The following is a 13205-nucleotide window of genomic DNA, read 5'->3' on the forward strand; positions in this document are numbered from 1 at the left end:
GGCTGAAGGCAGCTGCCCCAATAAAGTCTTGATCCCTGCTCAGTTTGTGAATCTGAGTCAGTTTTCAAATCTGGAATCCACAGACTAAAAAGATAACCAGATCCCCAAAGAGAAGAACCCTGTACTACCATGACAACTATATATAGTGATGATTCTTTCAGTCCTTCCCCCAAAAGACCTATGGCCATTTACTTGAATGACTATAGACTGGAGGAAAGGAGATATTTAGACATTTTGGAGACTGGGGCAAAACTATAATTGGACAAGAGGTTTAACATTAATAACCAAAGACCCTGAATGGGAATACATAGGACTCAGGTAAGAAAAGAATCCCTTGCCAAGTCCAGCTTACAGTGGGTCTACACAAGCTGTAAATTTACATGGATATAATTTTCCAAGTCCCAACATGTAATTGGGATAGATATATTTAGCATATTGGGGCCTTGGTCTGTGGGTATCTCTCTAGCCAAGGTAGTAAATACAAGAGTTAGGTGAAGACGATGATTAGTATCACTCTTAAAGATCAGGAGCAGGGAACTCTTTCATATCTCCATTAAATTGGCCATGATGGATCCTGAAGAATGACTGTCAATTACTGCAAGCTCAGACAAATAGTAGTCCCAATTTGCAGCTGCTGTACTAAAGTAGTATCTTTTCTAGAGCTAGTTAACAAGGCTTCAGATATATATATGAGGCCATTCATTTGGCAAATGCATATTTTTCCTATCTGAATCAGGAACAAGGATCAGAAATAGTTCATATTCAAGTAGAACAGACAACAATATACATTTATCATTTTGCCCCAGGGCTGAGATCTAGACTCTCTGGATTCTATAGAACATTGCCTTGATTTATTATGTTGATAACATCAAGCCAAATGGCCACTGAGCAAGAGGTGGTTAGCAGGCTGGAGGCCTTGTTAAGAGACATGTATTCCAGAAGGTAGGAGGTAAATCCTTCAAAGATTCAGAGCTAGTCCTTCAGTAAAGTTTTTAGGAATCCAGTGGTCAGGGACATGCTGGGACCTCTCCTTCAAAGTAAAGAACAAATTGCTTCATCTTGCAATCTCTCTACAAAGAAATTTATCCTCCTTTGTAGCTTTCTCTGAGTTCTAGAGGCATACATTACATACCTATGAAAACTCCCACATTCCAAGTGATATGGAATTGATCCAGCTTTGACTTGGGCTGAAAGCATGAAAAAACTTCATAGCAGCTTCAAGTTGAAATGCAAGCAACCCTGCCATTTGGGTCATATGTTCAGTATACCCTTTGTTGTTGTAGGGTGTCAGTGGTAGAAAAAGATAGAATGTGTGATTTATTGTAAACTTTAATGGGGTCTTAACACAGGCCCCTGGAGTTCTGAAGCAAGGTCATGCCATCTCCAGAAAATAGCACTCCTCCTGAAAATCAGCCCCTGGTGTGCAACTAAGCCCTGTATTAGAACATTTGACCAAGATACAAGTGATCAGGTATCCAGAAATTCTCATCGTGAACTGGGCCCTGTTGGACCCATCAAGTCATAAAATCAGATGGGCCCAGTAGCAACCTATCATAAAATGGAAATTGTATATTTAGGACTGGCAATGAGCAAGCTGCCTGATTAGGTAGCCCGGATTCCCTGTCACCACAGTTGCATCAATACTCCACCCCCAATCCAGATCACACATATGGTCATATGTGGGGCATATGTGTGTGGGGGTTGCGCATGACAAGGAGAAGGAAAAAAGCCTAAGCTTGGTGTATGGGTGGATCAGCTTGGTGTGTATGTACAAGCCTAAAGCAGATGGTGGTTGTATTACAGCTTTAGTCATGGGTGGCCTTAAAAGATGATAAGGAAATATCTTCCCAATGTCTGGAGCTTTGGGCAATACATCTTGTCATGTATTTTGTGTCAAAAGAGAAGTGTTCTAAGGTTAGAACATGTACAAACATGTAGGCAGTGCTGAATCACATAGCCAGCTGGACAGGGCATGGAAGGAAAATGCTTGGAAAATCAGTGACAAGGAAAGCTAGAGTAGAAATGTGGATATACAGATGGGAATGGACATGAAGTGTCCACTTTTTTCCAGGCTCACAAGAAAGCATCCACTGCAGAAGACAGACTAAACGACTAAGCAGACAAAAATAACATGGCTAGTTGATGTGAGGCATCCTTTGTCAGCGTTGGTACTATGTGCATGGTTGAAGTGGCCGTAGAAGCAGGGATAGAGGCTATGCTTGAGCCCAATAGCATGAACTAACATTTATCCAGGGTGATCTAGTTACCATTGCTTCTGAATATTCAATCTTCAAATAACAGAGACCAAAAGTAAGCTCTCAGTATGTCACTGTTCCTCGAGGAGACCAACTGGTCATTTGGTGACAAAATGACTACCCTGGACCACTTTCATCCTGGAAGGGCTAGTTGTTCCTTCTCAAAAGAATATGGGTATGCCTTTCCTGCCCACAGAGTCTCAGCCAGCACCACTAATGAGAGGCTTGCAGAATGCCTGATCCATAGGCATAGAATTCCATGCAGAATAGCGCCTGACTAGGAAATCCACTTCTTAAAAAAGAGAATGTGAGTGTGGTCCCATGGCTATAATAGGATCTACTGGTTGGAGCACAGATATTATGATACAGAAGATACCAGCCTGTTCTTTTTCTTACTGCTTTGGAATCTTTGTTCTTGGACATCTGGATTAACTTTCACAAAATGGGATGCTTATGTAGTCTGTTAGTTTTCATTCTTAAAAACAGATTTTTAAAAAATCTGATGTATTATTTCTAAAATTTTCATATTTATTAGTATCATGGTAATAATTATTTAAACAGCAAGCAGTAAGCATCAGTTTAAATTAAAGCATGAACATACTGAGGGCTTACCTTTGCTGTAGAATCTACTGTTTTATTAAAGAATTTATATTATTTGCCTCTAAGTAATATTTTTTTGTTCATTCAGGCCCAAGGTGAGCTGGCCTTAACTCATTCTAGACACTGAGCATGGGCTAAGCTAATAAAAATAGCTTAATTTTGAGAAAAATAGCATTGGCTCTTTAAAAAACACATTGAATGACACATTAATGTTTATTAACTAATCAGCAAGATTTTCTACATCTAAAAGCTCCATAATAAAAGATGTTCATTTCTAAAATTTAAACAAGTACTCTAAATATTTTCTGAAAGCAACTTCAGTATCTACCTCTAGTCCAGAAATTTGTTATTACAAATTCTAAGTAGACCAACATAACCAAAAAAAACACAATTGGCTTTATTCTAACATCCTTGCTGGCACATTAGCAATAAAGTTGAAAAAAAGAGGGGGCATAAGAGAGAAGAGGCCTCTGAAATGGTGTAGGGGAAAGGGCTTGCAGAAATAACCAACTCACTTGGTTAAGTTCCATTCCTGACTGCCCTCTCCCCTCTCCTGGATTCTTCAGCTAACATGTTTTCTCATAGCTACCTCCCCTACCTCAAGGACTCTCCAGTTCACATCTGTTGATTCATAGCTTGCTATCCAACTGTTCTTATCTCTGTAGCTGTGTAGAAATAACAAGATTGTGTAAAACTGTTTGTTATGTTACAATTAGAGCTCAGCCTTTGGATAGGAATCTGCTGAGAAGGTGCCAGCATCAATAAGTGTTACTTTCTGCTTAAAGCCTCAGTGTCCCGTCTCTCCGAGAATCCTATAATGATAATGCCAAGGTTGCAAGTTCTACAAGCTCCCCCTCCCATTCTGAGTCATGAAACACATGTGAAACCTCAGACAAAGAAATCACACACCCCTTGCATGGACACTGCAAGGGTATATAAGAAATCTAACCAAGGAGAGATAGTGCCTTGGGTCTATTGAATGCTCGACGCTCTCCGCCGGCAATAAATTCTCCTTCTTCTAATAAAGTTGTCTGAGCGTCCAAATTCCTCCATTGGGTGTCGCTTCATGAAACAGACAGAGCTACTATATTCCTTATTCACCAAGTAACATCAAGTAGTTTCTCTATAAGAATTTCACTGGTTGACCGGAAGTAGCTCTGATTAAAGCTTACTATAGACAATAAGCAAAGGGTTTCAGGGTTATTAATCTATCACTTTTCAAGGGCACGTGGCTGAAACAAACGCTCATACATTGTTAAGGATAAATAATACATATACCTTCTTTTGCAGAGGTGAAATCTCATCAATGATTAAAAATTACAAATTCCGGAGGAAAGATGGCTTATTAGACAGACAATATGCATGGCTCATGCAAATCTGCAATATGTTGAACTCACGTGCTTAGATTTGGGTCTTATTGAAAAGAACACTATCTTGATTGCACTAACCAGAAATAATATCTCAAGCCCAAGATCAGTAAGTCTTTGATTTTGCACAAATGTTCTTCTTATAAAACTGCAATGAAGAACAATTGGTAATATTCATCAAAATTACAAACACTTTGAGAGACCGAAGGAAGATGGCGGACTAGGTAAAAGCAGGGTTTGTCTACTCCCAGGTCTGCATTGAAATTACAACCAAATTATAAAATAATCAATGTGGAGAATCACCTGAAATCCAGCTGATCTTAACACATACTCTGATAATATAAAAGAGCCACATTGAAGCCAGTAGGAGGGACAAAGTTGCGAATTCATCTAGACCCATGCCCGCAGGTGGTGGAGGATCACTGGGAGGGAGAGCGAGGCTGCAGAGGCTCCCCTAAAGGAGAGGGGGGTCCTGGCCTCATTTGGGGGCTCCCTGGCCCAGGGTCCCAGCCCAGAGGAGATTCCAATAACTCGGACTGTAAAAACCAGAGGGGATTCCAGCCATCTGTGTGAGATGGAAGGAGACTGAAACCTTAGATGCCTCTTTGAAGGACCCATGCACAAGCTTTCACTCACCCAGGACAGGACACCTGCAGTGGGTCAGAGGCTCCCGCAGGATTCATACCAAGAAAGTCTGTATTACCTGGCACCAGAACAAGGTATGGAAGGGTAGCACCATTGTGCCTAGTCTGGACCTTCAACTGGGCAATCTACAGACCATGCCAGCTTGACTGTATAGACCCCCCACACAGAGCAATTAGGAAGCACTGACCTGAGGAGATCAGCCTGCCCTACCCAACCTGCAGATTGGGGTTTTGTTCCTGGATGGATGCCTTGCCCTGCACCTTTTCAGAGCCAAGCATTCCCAGCCCCATTTCTGAGATAGGGTCAAACAGATCACCATTGCCAACACCAACTTGGGTGGATCTCGGGGATCCATGGGCCAGTTCCAGATAGCAGCTGGTCTTGCTGTGATCTGGGACATCTGTGGGAATGCACAAACGGTTACATTCCCACAAGACTGAGGCTGTATTGGTCTGACACCATTGTCTCCCTGACACCCCATCCCACCCTACCCCAAATTGCACCAGGTGGCCCACTGACAGTGAACTGTCACAGCCCTGTCCCTCCACTCCCCTGATCTCCCAATTCACACAGACAACAAACTTTGGTTAACATAGGGCAAGCATTGCACAGATATCAGTGGCAGGCAGACCTCTGCTGCCAGCAAGAGTTGCAATATTGAGTATGGGGAGCGTAGGGGTCTGTGGGATCGCCCCAGATGGCAGTTGGTCTCACTGTGATTTGTGACTACAGCAGGAATGTCCAAGCACAGAAGTTGTAGCAAAACTGAGGCTGTATTGACCTGATGGCCCTTGTCTCCCTGAGATCCCTCTTCACCCAAGTCACAGAATACCTGCAGCCCATTTACAGGCAGCCTCTCATTCCCTGCTTGGCTTTGGGGTCAGGCAGTCTGCACAGGCAACATACTTTGGCTAGTGCAGTGAGCACATTTTTGGTAAAACAGTTGTGGGCAGACCACTACTGCCTGTATGAGCTGCAATATCTCTTGAGGTAATTGCAGGGGTCTGTAATAACCCATGATTCTCTAAGCTCCTGCCCCATCCAGTACAAAAAGTGCCTGCCGCATATTTATAGGCAGCTGCTCCTGCCCTGGGTTGGTTCATTCAGGCCCAAAGTGAGCAGTAGCTGACCTTGCTATGATTGGAAAATTGTACAGGGAGCCACAGAGCCAGCGCTGACATGTAAACTGACACTGCATTGGCAAGGGGAAATTTACTCAATAGACTCAGGAGATTCCCCAAGTCCCTGTACCACCCATCATGCATATCATCCAGAGGCTCTTCCAGTTTCAGAGACTGACAGGCAACTGACAGGCAGTGCCAGACCTGGAGGAACACTGGTCTCTCTGCTAAACTGCCCTAGGTCAGGGACAGAGGATAACCAGACCACTGCCTACAGTGTTGTCTCTTCCACCTATAGATCCAGAATAGACTACAACCTTCTGTAGATTGCTTTGTAGTTCCCACTGAGTAGCTCTGAGCAATCAAAAGCAGTGGCTGACCTTGGCTTACTGGGGAGCCACCCCCAAGGAGCCACAAAACCAATGCATCCGGAGGCAGGCACCAGGCCACAGCAGAGCAACTCCTGACTGGCTTCATTAGCGGTACACACAAAGGGTGGATGCAACGAGTACACAAGCCTGCTAGGAAAAATCTCATTCAGTGGGGTCAGCCCCCGTACAGGAATTCTTACCCTGTGGGTGTACCCAATTTCCACTATTAGTCAACCTGAGCGTTAATCCCATCCACTGATCTAGTAACAACAATAAAGACTTGGTGACAATAAGATCACACACGATCCACACAAAGATCACGTCCAGAGCCCCCAGCATAAAGGATCATGGAGAGGGCACCACTAGGCCACAGGACACCTTCCACATTAGGCCATCTGGCTAAGGCTGAGAGACGAAACAAATATTCTTGACACATAGAAATGAACACGAGAGAAGAAAATGAAAAAACAAAGGAACATGCCACAAATGATACAACAAAAGAAAACTCCAGAAAATAAGCTAAATGAAATGGATGCAAGCAATTTACCAGAGACAGAGTTCAAAATAATGGTTGTAAGGAAGCTCAACGAACTTAAAGGAAGAATGGATGAGCACAATGAGAACATCAACAGAGAGATAATAAGCATAAAAAAAGACATAGAAACCATAAAAAAGAACCAGACAGAAATGAAGAATACAATAACTGAAATAATGAATACACTAGAAGGATTCAACAGTAGATTGAATGAAGCAGATCAAATCGGTGAACTGGAAGGCTTGTGTACTTGTTGCATCCACCCTTTGTGTGTACCGCTAATGAAGCCAGTCAGGAACTGTAGAAGAATACACCCAATCAGAACAACAAAAGGAAAAAAAATAATTTTTAAAAATGAGGATAGTTTAAGAGACTTCTGGAACAACATGAAGTGTAACGACATCTGGATCATAGGAGTACTGAAAGGGAACAGAGAGAGCAAGGGATTGAGAATCTATTTGAAGAAATAGTAACAGAAAAATTCCCATTCCTGGCAAAGGAATTAGACATACAAATTTAGGAAGCACAAAGAGGCTCAAACAAGAGGAATTCAAATAAACCCTCGCCAAGATACATCGTAATTAAAATCCCAAAGAGTCAAAAACAAAGAAGGAATCTTAAAAACAGCAAGAGAAAGGCAGCTAGTTACTTATAAGTGTACCCCATAAGAATGTCTGATGATTTTTCAATGGAAACTTTGCAGGACAGAAGGGACTGGCAAGAAATATTCAAAGTTATGAAAAACAAGAATGTACAAACACAAATATGCTACCCAGCAAGGATTTTGATTAAAATGGAAGGTGAGATAAAGAGCTTCCCAGACAGGAAAAAGCTTAAGGAATTCATCACCAGCAAGCCAGTATCACAAGAAATGTTAAAGGGACTTCTGTAAAAAGAGAAAGGGTAAAAAAGAAAATAGAAATAACAAACATAAATAATAAAATGGCAGTAACTATGTACCTATCAGTAATCGCTTTAAGTGTAAACAGATTAAATGCTCCAATCAAAAGAAATGGGGTAGGCAAATGGATAAGGAAACAAGACCCATGCATATGCTGTCTATAAGAGACCAACTTCAGAACAAATGACACTCACAGACTGAAAGTAAAGGAATAGAAAAAGATATTTCATGCAAATGGAAATGATAAAAAAGCCAGAGTAGTGATACTTATCTCAGATAAAAGACTTTAAAACAAAGGCTATAATTAGAGACAAAAAAAGGGCATTACATAATGATAAAGGGATTGATAAATCAAGAGGACATAACCCTAGTAAACATATGCACACCCAACATAGGAGCTCCTACATACATAAAGCAATTATTGACTAACATAAAAGGAGAGATCAATAGTAATACACTCATTGTAGGAGACTTTAACACCACATTGACACCAATGGTCAGATCTTCCAGGCAAAGAATCAACAAGGAAACAATGGGCCTAAAAGTCACACTAGACCAGATGGATTTAAAAGATATTTTCAGAGCATTTTACCCCAAAACAGCAAAATATACATTCTTCTCAAGTGCACACAGAACATTTTCCAGGATAGATCACATATTAGGATACAAAACAAGTCTCAGTGAATTTAAGAAGACTGAAATCATATCAACTGTGTTCTCTGATCACAGTGGTATGAAACTAGAAATCAACTACAAGAAAAAAAAACTTGAAAATACACAAACATATGGAGGCTAAATAATGTGCTACTAAACAATGATAGGGTAATCAATGAGATCAAGGAAGAAATCAAGAGATACCTAGAGACAAAAGAAAATGAAAACACAATGATTCAAAATCTGAGACACAGCAAAAGCAATGCTAAGAGGGAAATTCATAGCAATACAGTCTTACCTCAAGAAACAAAAATAGTTCAAATAAACGATCTAACCTTATTCTTAAAAGAACTAGAAAAAGAACAGCAAACAAAGCCCAAAGTTAATTGAAGAAAGAAAATAATAAAGAGCAGAGCAGAAATAAACTAAATAGAGTATAGAAAAACAAAAGATTAATGAAATTAAGAGCTGGTTCTTTGAAAGGGTAAACAAAATTGACAACCCTTAGCCAGACTCATCAAGGAAAAAAGGGAGAAGATTCAAATAAATAAAATCAGAAATGAAAGGAGAAATAACTTCGAACTCCACAGAAATAAAAAAGGATCATAAGAAAATACTACGAGTAATTATATGCCAACAAACAGGACAATCTGAAAGAAATAAACACATTCTTAGAAACATACAATCTCTCAAGACTAAGTAAAGAAGAAATAGAAAATCTGAACCAACCAATTACCACCAATAAAACAGAATCAATAATCAAAAGCCTCCCAGAGAATAAAAAGTAGTGTAGATAATAGAGGCTCTGTTCATTCCTCTGGCGGCCAAATCAAAGTTTTGATGAAAACAAGGAGCAGAAGCAAGAAAAATGTCCGGGATCCTGATGAACAAGCCTTACAACTAGGGAGAAATCCAAGAAATCACCCTGCAACGGCAGAAGGTAGGACAGGGCAAGGACACGGGACTGCCTGGTCTAGAGCAGCTGAGTGGGACAGAGGCTGCTCCAGCGGCAGACGCCTCTTAAAGGGGCTGTGTCTGCAAGTGGATTTTTGCGGTGATGGACCTGCTTGCTCTGAGCACCAGTGCCGATTTGGCTGCGCGCAGGAGTAACCAGGGACTTACAGAGAAACATTGTCAGAGTGAGGGCATTAGCGAGACTCACTATGTGCAGAAGTGCCGGAGGTATCCATTGTTCCCTGTTGAGCCCTCCCCTCTCCCAGTGCGCGGACATAGCACCGTCATAGTGGAGACATCATCAAACTGGATAACAGAGGTCACTCTGCCCAAAAGATTCTCTGAAACCCCGCCTCCCCCAACTCGTGACCCCACCCAAGCCACATCCAGGTATATCCTCAGCAAGTCAGGTGCCCCTTACTGAGCAGCGCCTAGACTCACACTAGAGGCAGCTGGCCTTGGTTTCTGGTGGCCATTTGAGGTAACTATAAACAGAGCATCTGTGGATTGCTTGCTGAATCTTAACAGGTGGCCCTGGAGGGGTAGAAGCTTGGGCTAAATTTGGCCTGCAGCTGAACCCCTCAGGACTGTGCCACTGGTCACCTCCTTCAAAAAGCCACACTTATAAGACCGGGAGACTTAGGAGCTTTGCTTAGGACATAGAAACAGAAACAGAAAGGCAGCCAAAATCGGAAGACAAAGAAGCAGAAACCATATGTGAGAACAGAACAGAGATCCAGATATAATGGAGTCAAGTAATCTAACAGATGCAGAGTTCAAAACACTGGTTATAAAGATGCTCAATGAACTTTTGGGAAGTGTAGATAAATTCAGTGAGAACTTCAACAAAGAGATAAAAAACATAAAAACGGAAAAGGAAATTATAAAAGGGAACCAGTCTGAAATGAAGAACACATTATCTGAGATGAGAAGTATATTAAATAGAATAAATAAAGGAATAAACAAAGTGAATAATAAAAAGGATCAAATGCCCTATATCTAGGATATTATACTGTAAACAAAAGATAAGGTGATTCTTTATGTACTGCAGTAGAGAGAGCTCCAAAATACCTTTACATCAAAAAAAAAGCAAGGTGCATGATAGTCTATAACATATTAACTTTGTTGTATAGAAGAGGGATGAAAAGAAAATGTTCCAATTGCTATTATTTGTTTAAGTTCTGGAAATCCACACAAGAAACTCATAAAAGATGTTGTACAAATGTTTGAATAAAATTTTTAAATGTATATCTTCTTTATATTGTTTGACTTTTGAAACGTTTTCTATTTAAAATTAAACTTAAATTTTTAAAGACTTCTTTTTGTAAATAAATTAAAATTTGAATCAAAATTTTCACACAACCAAAGCAATTCATAATGTCCTAGTTGTATAACCAGTAGTGGATTAAAGCTTACATCTGCCCTCTAATGTATCGGACATATCAGAAAATACTTTTTCCTTTTTACTCTGTATTCTTTCATGCCTGCCTCCTATTCCCATTCTTATTTAACACCTTAAAACTCAAACTGAAATTGCATTTTATATATATATATATATATATATATTTTGGCAGATCTATATCTTGCAGACCATAATAGATAACCTATTTCCTCTGTTTTATAAATAATATTTATATTCTTCACAAGGCTCTCTCTTGAAAATTATGGAGAACCAATAGCAGTGACAGCCTCATCCTTTCCCATAGTAAAAACTTGGATACAGGCTCCATTAGATTTTTTACTCTATAAATACCAATTTTAAGTTCACTTGAACATTGACACCTCCTTGATGAAAGTCTATGTTGGAACTGAGTGACTTCTCTCATCTTGGGCTGTTTAATGAAACAAAGTTTTAAGGTTTCAGAATGTTCTCAGGTTAAAAACCAAATTATATTTTCTGGCATCATATTACTGGTTCATTTATTCTTGTCAATAGCACCCATCACAAGTGTCCAACATGGCATTTCAGAGGAACAGAAGGATGATAGATATATACCAACCACAATTTCACAGTTATGGAAATGACAGGAGGACAAATTCCAATTTAGTTGTAGAGCCATCGGCCACATCAGTGATTTAGTAAATGAATATTGAGGAACATCTCATTTTAGTGAAATATAGAAGATAACAATAAAGGTGTATGTGTGTGGGTGGGGGAGGGTTATGGAGAACTTTAGCAGCAAGCACCACAGTATAGCTGTCAAGTACATGGATTCCCCAGCCAATTGAAAGAATTAAACTATTATCAGCAATTTTTAGTTTACCTATTTAAAGATAACTTATTTCCTTTCTTTATTATAGTTTAATTTCTATTTATTAGGCTCAATTATTATTTAGGTTACTGTTTCAGTGTTTTAAAATAAAGCTGTAAAATGTCACTGACTTGGCAGAATAATGCGGAACTCCAATGTTATGTTGTTTTTAGTTCAGAGTGAGGTAGGAAGCTAGCATAAGAATATGTTTATACATTCATTATATTTATATACAAGCAAATATATGAATTTGAACAATTTAATAGATCAGTTTGTTAAAAAAAGCTAAACATTCCCAGTGTTACTCTCAAATTTTTGAAGGAATCAGAAATTCTTATATATAAAAGAGATATAGTATGGCATGTTATTCATTTCATAGATTAACTCAATTCTTAAATATTAATTACATGGAAAACTTAAAAGTAGATGAAATGACTGATGTTAATATCTATAATGATGTATATATATTTTAAAATGTATCTGGCTAGAATGAACTCTAAAGTTCTAAGTCTAAGTTCGAAAACATAGTTGTTTTTTTTTTTTTCAGAGAAGAATTAGAAAGAAAAATATGACTTTAAAGGTTAACTTTCTTGTTTTATAAACATTCTAATATAAAAGTCACAGCATTTTTCAGTCCTATGGGTATTGATGTCTTGATATATGTCTACCTTGTACATAGACAAAATACTTGCAAGTGCTCAGAGAAGCTCACAATAAATACTAATTAAATAGAATTTAGCACAGAAGTTAAAATTACAGTTCTTCAAAATTTGAATGAGGTAGAAATTTTTTTAGACAGATCACACTTATGCACTTCTGAAGCGTTAAGAAAAGTTAGTAGGCTCTTTCTTTAAATACAGAAATAAAGTACAATTCTTGGTCCTTAATTCTTGGTACAAGGTTAATTCATAACGGTTTACCAAGAAATTATTGATAAGCAGGTAGGATTCAAGTGTCCCAAATTCTAATTCTTATAAAAATTATTTTTCAAAGGAAAAAAGTGTCACAAATTTTTAATTCACCAAAATGAGTTTTGCATTCTTACTCAAAAAAGGAGATGTCAAATACCTCAAAGATTTTTCTCCTTAAAAAGATAAAAATGGAGTATCGAGAGCATGTTAGAAGTATAAAACTTTGCTAAAACAAAAGCAATAACACATTTCTTATGAATCTTTGTTTTCCAGTTTTCATTTCTAACTTCAACAAAATTCCAATTAAGTTTGTTAAGATGGTGAAACCCTTACCAGCTTAGGTCAATTCCCCAGAGGACTCAATAACAGCCTTGATGTTGATTTTTAGCTATATAAAAATAAACATACATCTTGGCAACACAATTCCAGAAAAAAATCAAAACACAAAGAGAAAGCAGACTTGGATTTTTAATTTTTTAAAAAAGATTGTGTGTGTGTGTGTGTGTGTGTGTGTGTGTGTGTGCAGTGCAAAGAATAGACCTTCATGCTTAAATTATATTCCAAATATATATATATTTTTTGGAATATAATTTAAGCATATAGGTCTATTCTTTGCACTGCACACACACACACAGAATA

The sequence above is a fragment of the Pteropus vampyrus genome, unplaced genomic scaffold (assembly GCF_000151845.1).
Source record: "Pteropus vampyrus isolate Shadow unplaced genomic scaffold, Pvam_2.0 Scaffold528, whole genome shotgun sequence".
NCBI classification, from domain to species: domain Eukaryota; kingdom Metazoa; phylum Chordata; class Mammalia; order Chiroptera; family Pteropodidae; genus Pteropus; species Pteropus vampyrus.